This window comes from Camelina sativa, chromosome 5, assembly GCF_000633955.1.
Source record: "Camelina sativa cultivar DH55 chromosome 5, Cs, whole genome shotgun sequence".
Lineage (NCBI taxonomy): Eukaryota > Viridiplantae > Streptophyta > Magnoliopsida > Brassicales > Brassicaceae > Camelina > Camelina sativa.
The window spans coordinates 28353004-28361138 of NC_025689.1; the positions used below are offsets into that span (position 1 = coordinate 28353004).

The window sequence follows — 8135 nt, forward strand, 5'->3', positions numbered from 1 at the left end:
TAGACATGAAAGTATTTTAAAAACCTGCACATTCAAGTAAATGTCAGACCAAATGCATCAATACAAATTGGTAGGAAGCGGACTCTCTAGCTAAGAATTTCAAGGTCTTGTTTAGTAACAGTAACACAACCACACCAGTTTCTTAGTTCAATCGTATTGTCATACACCAGCTGAAGGAGCAAACTGGAGCAGTTGTACAATTAGAGGCTCTTTGATCTTTGGGAGAGAGACTTACGTCTAAAGCCACAAACTCTGGTGCTCTTGGATCTACTGTTAACGCAGATTTCCTTTGTATATCGAATGAACAACAAAAAATCTAGCAGGGGATCCTTCAGCTATCAAAATGAAACAAAGAACACAAGTAAGCACCAACTAATAACGAGTTTCACACACGAGCTCCATGTCTAGATATAAAAAGACTTCTCTTTTTGGATCTTAACAAATTTCTCGTAACTAAGAGTTTTCAAACATCCAATTTCAAAATTTTAACAAAGCTAAAAACCTAAAGTAACCAAACCTAAAGTAACAAAAACAGAAATATGCGTGAGACCTCGAGGAAGCGCGAATCTGCAAGATAAAAACCATCAAGAAAAGCGAAAGATCTAACAAACCAAATTGGTTTGATGTGATGGTGTGAAGTTTCATTCACCTGTTTTTTATGTCAGATTCTCTTCTTCCAAGCCTTGAAACCCTTTTGTTTTGTTTGGCCTCCAAGACAGATAAGAATCAGTCCATAGACATATTTAGCCTCTTTGTGTCCTTTTTCTGCAGCTTTAGCTAAATACAGTGCCGTGCCTCATGTATATCGAAAAGGGCATTTGCTCAAGGCCACACAATATAAAAAATTGTAAGGCTACAATTTGTTTAGTTAGAAAATGTGTTTACGCTTTTTATTTTAAAAATCTATAATATTTTGTTTGTTATTAATTCTTCTTATTTCATATTTTTTTTTTATCTTTTATTTGCATTAATATAGTATTATATAATTTATTAAATGTATGAAACTAAAAATGAAAAACCACATAATAGTTGAGAACTTGTGTTAAAAATTTATACGAAAAGATATTTTTAATTCATTAACAAAATGCTAATGTGTAATAACACATAAAATAGACTCTCAAATATCATACCATCTATTTTTAATTGTCATATTAGTATTTTGTTAGTGTAGTTGCAAATCTTCAACTTTCATGTGGTTTTTCAGTTTTACTTTCAAACATCTAATACATTATAAAACACATACGTAAAAATATTTTACTTATGTTTTGTTTATATTTTGCATATGTTTTGCTTATTTTTTGTTAATATCTATTCAATATTTCAAAGAACCAAAAAATAACTAATTTACTGCCATATATAAATAATCACACCTACAATTTATATTTATATAGAATTTAATGTAAACTATACTCAATGTATCAAGCAATCAAATAATTTCTATATATGTAGATGATTTTATCATAGTCACAAAATAATAAATATATAAACAATTAAAAATACATATCATCTACGTTTCTGATAGGTAACCATCTATTTTTAACTTTATTAAAAAACAAAACCATTTTTTTTCGCCCTAAGCCTATATGAACCTATGCACGGCACTGGCTAAATATTTGAGTCCTTTGTGCTCACGGTTCTGTAGAAAGTAGTAGATGAATCCTTTGCGATACAAAGCTTCGGGGTTTCCATTCTTGCGACATCTTTTGAAAAAATTGGAGAACGTTTCATGGTCGTGATTCCATGGCAATAGAGAGGTTTCTTGGAGCGAAAGTCGCCGGAGAACATATCCATCATCGCAAATATGTCGAAACGGTTTCGAAACTAATCTGAGATTACGAACCTTAGACAAGGAAGAAGATCATCCAGTAAAGAATCGAGGCAAATTCTTGTTTTCCTAGATTTCCTTATAGACGAAGAAGACGAGAACAGAGAGGATGATACCATGTTGTTGTTGTCGTTAAGATTCAAGAGTACTGTTTCCAATTTGGCCAATTCCCATTATTATTTTATATATATATATATATATATATTTTTTTTTTAACATCTTACTTTACTTTATTAATTGAATCAGAGATTACATAATTGTTTGTAAGGCATACAAATACAACCAAAACATGAATAAAGATGAAGAAAATCCAATCGAACAAGTGAAGTATCCGCTGCTTTCTTTTGTAAGCCTTACACGCTAATAGATTATCAAATCTATTATCTTCCTTCTTCGTCTTCTTCCATCCGATATGATCGTCTCGTTTGGCTATCGTTTTTTTGACGAAACTCCATTTAACTTTAAAACGATCCATGGTAGCGATCCATCTGTTACATCGCTTCCCAACAAAACATCTCAAAGAAATGACATCTTTCTTGGTTATAGCTAATACCCATAATTGCTCTGTGTCTCCGATTCTCCGCACTGATTCTTCTCTTCTTCGAATGCTTGATATTCCCGGATCCCAAGTTCGTCCACCAATGCACCACTCAAATCGATATTTATCAATCGTTGTGGTTATCACATCATGAAAGGCTTCATTATCACAATATGCCTTTGGAGTCACTTGTAATTGCTCATCACACCGAATCGTTAGATCTAGTGTGGGAATATCAAGCAAACGGTGGTTGATTCCATTGGGAATCCTTACACTGTCGCCGAAGAACATAACAACCATCACCCAAATGGTGAGGAATAACTTATCTCTCGCCAACACCAACGTACGGGAAAACTTGTCGCATGCATTGGGATAACATGAGAAGAATACACAAATCGAAGTACACTGCCTTCGAAACCATAGAAACATCGTGAGGATTACAAATAAAGTAGTTAAGAATTTTAGAGAGAAACCATTGGGAACTGAAGTCATAGGATCTCAGGGAGATATGAGTGGCCACCGTAGGGGAAACTCCATAATCACCCTCCGATCACCCAAAAAAACGGTTGTGAAATAGAAAAAGAAAAAGAAGTACAGAAAGTAAAAGTATAAAGGATAGGAAAAACATAGAGAAGAAATAGTACGGCCGACGCCGGAGTCCCAAAGAAGATAAACGAGAAGGTTAGGTTCTGTGAATTGTTGCCTTCTTCGTCGCCTTGGGGAGAGAGGGACGGTTTTTAATAATAATAATGTTTTATATATATATATATATATATATATATATATATATAGAGAGGGCTTAATTCGTTTTCCTTTTTTGATTAGGAGAGACAAATTCTTCCTTTTCCTTATTAAAAAGGGAAACAAAAATAGATAAATGACTAAATAAAACAGGAATAAGAAATTCACAGTAGGCTTTAAGATCCTATTCTCAACCCGATAGACTCGAGAAGATTGTATATCCATCGAACAGGATCAAGAACTCACGTTAGTCTTTAGCTGGGCGTTCTGGAGATCCTGCAACCAAAAAAAAAAAAGAAGGTTTCATTAGCATCAATATAGACAATATAAACCTAGGCGCGCGTTATAAAACTACTAAATTGTTTTGTCATAAGCAGATATACAAAAATAGAATAATAACCCCATTGTAGTTAAAGAACTTTCTATAGAGATCACTAGATAAAAAATCAATCCTAAAATAGATTCTATACATATAATAGCAAGAGAGTCACATACGACGGAGATGTTATCTAATAACAATCAACTACTCAAGAGACAGTCCTTCACATATCCTCATACCAAAATTAGTAGCATCAAAGAGGCATAACAATTTAAAATAAAATTCATACTTCATAGTACAATCTCCATCAAGTGCATGAAATACAAACTTTCCTACACGGTATCCAGAGAATTACAGCCAACAAAACTCCAAAGAAATATTAAAAAAGGAACCAACAATTGAAGATACAAACACGAACCATTGTCTATGACAATCCACTTGCTATTGTACCCTTGCACAGAAGGCAGCGTTACATGTTTGGCTCCTTTCTGCTTTTGCTTGGTCTGTGAAGAGAAATACAAGAAAACCATTTGATCACTCTTATAATGTTCCAAAATAACAAATTACTTAAAACGAGTTCACAAAACAGATATACTCTTTATCAGAGGTCAATCCTCACATATCGAATCACAAAATAGGCTATACCCAAATAAAATCAACAGTACTCTCTCAACGATAGATATACCTCTTGTAAGAGATATATCTCTCTATCTCTGATTTCTGTTCAGGCTTATAAGCTAACCATCTTTCATGTGGACATAAATCATCAAATGTTCCTAGATCTGCATATTAATAAGATTGAGATTAAATTACTAAACACATTTGCATAACAAAACATTTAAAAAAACGTTAAGCAAAATTTCAAACCTTGAAGCAAAAATTTTGGTTCTTCTTCATAGCACTTGAGTTTCCAAAGAACAAGACCATTATCATACAATATAATTGGTTTAGTTCTATATGCATCACATATACGCGTCTCTGTAAATAGAATTTGTCACGTTAAAGACAACAAACATATAAGACAACAATATATAAAACATATTGAGTCTAAGGATTTAGACTTACGTTGAGATGTCATGCACTTTGCTTCCATCATCTCGTCATGAGCTTCTTTAGCTTCGGCTCTTATTTGAGACATGATTACGTTATGTTCCTCAATGGACAATGGAGCTCCATTTTTCTCCATAATGGCTTTGGCAACATCATCTTGCATCTTCTGTTTGAGCTTCTTCTCCTATAAAGACAACACGAGCTTTAGCACAACAAAGAGATTGATATATATATATATATTATATATATCTATATATATTACAGATTTTAGAAAATACCTTTTCCTTTGCTGCTGCAAACTTTTCTTTAGCTTCTTTTTTCTGGTCTTCACACTCTTCAATTTCGCTTTTTATGTAATCCCTCATTACCCTGAGAAAATTACACACATGAGGTATCTCAAAACAAAGCATAAACTACAAGAAAATTTGATATTGGCATACAAAGATTCACATACTTTGTGCCAAGTGATTCATCACATAAGAAATTTAGAAGCTTGAGCCTTCTCGATGCATCCATCTTCTCGTACTCAGTAACACCCGCTACAAAAGTTTCAGGTGGGAACTCATTACTCAAAGCTTCTGACTGCGATAGGATCTCTCCAATAGCAGTGAACCAACTGCTGTCAGTTGCACTTAGAGTCAAGGACCTGTAATATAAAATTCAAATTCATCAGAAACATGAGCAAGAAAACAAACATGTGTATACATTTATATAGACTCGTACATGTCTCTATGATGTGATATTAAATCCAACAACTGGATCATCATCTGGATAATAGGGCAGTATTGGTTTCTCCTTGTGTTACGCCCACATATAAACAGCTCACGAACAACAGTTTCAGCTTGTCCTTCCTTCAAAGAAAGTGCCTATCACGAAAAAGTTAAGAGTAAAATCATTACAGACCATATGTTGTTAATAAGCTAAAGAGAGTAATCATAGATCATACGTTTCCAAAGGCTGAGCAAAACTCGAAAAACTGGAATACATTTCCAGCTTCTTCAGTGGGTATATCAATGCCTGATACACAAGTCAAGCTTGTACCCTGTGGAACTACTGGAGCCTCAAACTGAATCTCCTCTTTAAGTTTGTCACTGGATTTGGCTCTCCTCCTCTTGCCCACCACTTTCTTCTCCTCCTTGGGAACATCTGTTTCATAAACCTTAAATCATTGGCCTCTTCTTTATATTAAAAAACTTACAAAACACAATTATAAAATTATAAACTCACCTAATATTTCCACTTCTGTCCGTGGAACAGTTTCACTATTGCTACTACTACCTTCAATGGAAGCAGCAATCTACATAATTAAACCATGTTAATCAAGTAAGTATAATTAAAGACAAAAGCTAAAGATCAGTAAAAACATGATTTGTATTTTAGTTACCAGTTTTGGCTTCCTCTGATAAGCAAACTTATCAGGCCCTTCAACTTCAAGAAGCTCAACGACTGAAGCCAACCCACAAGCTCTAGCTTTATGTACCAAAATCCCAGTGGGGTTTAGCCCTCGGCTTGTCCTGTAAAATCCACACAAACCATTTTATTTCATTGATAAAGCTCTAATATATTAATTTCAAAGACATGTATAATTACATGCACACGCTGCAGATGCATATGCCTCTACATTGAGGACATACCCAGTCGTCCAACTTTGCTACTTCTTCTGCATTCTCACCATACCTATGGTTCAAATCATGAATAACACACATTATAATTAAGAAACCATAATTGTCTCTGGAAAAAAAATCAATGAAAACAAAAAAAACGAACCTGTTTGATAAGCATTTGTAACAAAACTTATTGGGGCATAGCTTGTTATTCATCCTCCTGACCTTGCACGGTGCGACGAAGTCCATAGTCTTCTGTCGACACTACAAACAAACAAATGAACCAACAGTTTAAATCAAGAAAGAAAAAAAAAACGTTATTATCTAACCAAACAAAACTAAGTCTCACACCTGGTGACAGGATTTGCCATTTTTGGAATCATAAACTCTTCTTCCAACGACTCTAACGCCAGGATTGCGATTACGTTTGTTCTCCATAACAACAGTAAACTACGGTGAAAAAGAATCGAATTTTGGGGAATAATAGAGATTCTAAAGAACTAAACCGATGAATAATGGGTTAATTAGAGAGTAAATAAATCAATGGAGAATGAAACTAGAGAAGATGTTAATGCAAAAGTTTTGAGTGAGTGTGGAATCTATAAGGTCGTTCCTTTTTTAATATATATAATAGATTCAAACTTCAAAAAAAGAAGGAAATCATAAAAATATATTCAAAAGTATTTTTTTTTCATTAATAGGTGTTTTCAGATATTCATCCTTTTATTTAACTATATTCTATTTTATGATAAAGCTCTCATTTGTTTAAATTTTGAAGTTATAGAAACAAAATATTTTATTTCTTTTTTTTTGAAAAATAGTAAAATGGAGAATTTTTTTATTTGACTTCATAGGATGGTAGAACAATAAATTAAGAAATAGTCTTTAGATTATGCAAACATTCATGCAACCAACTTTTTTTTGGTCAAATCATGTTAACACACCTAATTGTATTTACAAATCCCAAATTCTAGACCAAATTATAGAATATTGTCAAATAAAAGGAAAAAAATCGGAAAACACATACTAATGACAAACACACTTTTGAATATATTTTTATTTCCTTTTTTTTTTGAATTTTGATTTTATTAGATAAAAAGAGGGAAATACCTCTCAAATTCCATACTCACTTTCAATTTTTGCATTCTCGTCTTCCCTAATTCGATTGGCAAAACATTCCTCCTAAATCGTGTCGTTTACTCTCTAACCCATTATTCAAATCCTTGTTCTCGATTATTCCCCAAAGTTTGTTTGCCAATAAAAAAGAATTTAGAGATGAATTTTCAAAGTGGGTGTTGTTTCAATGTAAGGATTCTAATATTTGGCTTAATAATATGTAGAGAAGAATGATAAAATTTCTATAATAAAATTTGTTTTATATACGTTCTTTGTTTCACATATCTCCGAAGAGCTAGTATGCTTTGTATAAGTTTCTGTTGTTATTATTAGTTTGGATAAATGTATTTTTTTTGTCAACCATTGGACCACAAATGGTCGGTCCATTAGCTAAATTTCTACATTCGTAGGAACCGAGACTCGATCCTAGTGTGATAGTGCCTTCTACAAATGACATTACCTCCTACCACTGCACTAAGGTCACTTCACAGATAAATATATTTTTTTCTTGCTAATTATTCACTCGTCAATAAATGGAACTATATACAAAGACACATGGGGTTTATCCCGTAAAAAACTATACTAAAGATCTGAAAAATAACAAATCATTCACTTTGAACAAAAATACTCAGCACTGGGGGAGATATTATACGAAACCCCAAACTGATGTAACACAATAATGCTTCTCCTCTTCTCTCCCTCATAAGAAATTATCATGTATTTGTTGCCTCTCTTCTTATTTCATTCTTTCTTCTCCTCCAAACCCGTTTTCAAAAAACATAATCCAATATCCACAAAATACTCAATTAAACTCTACCGTTAAACCAGCAAAACACCAGCAGTCAAATAAATTAATGCGACAAGTAAATCCAACATAACCAATAATTATCCAGCAACCTAAACATGCTCTGATCAAAATCTAGCGGAAACAAATAACATCAA

The 8135-nt window shown here is 33.1% G+C and overlaps 1 pseudogene; it reads right to left on the reverse strand.

The window, feature by feature from the left end:
* On the reverse strand, window positions 3339-6515 carry LOC104789659 (annotated as a pseudogene).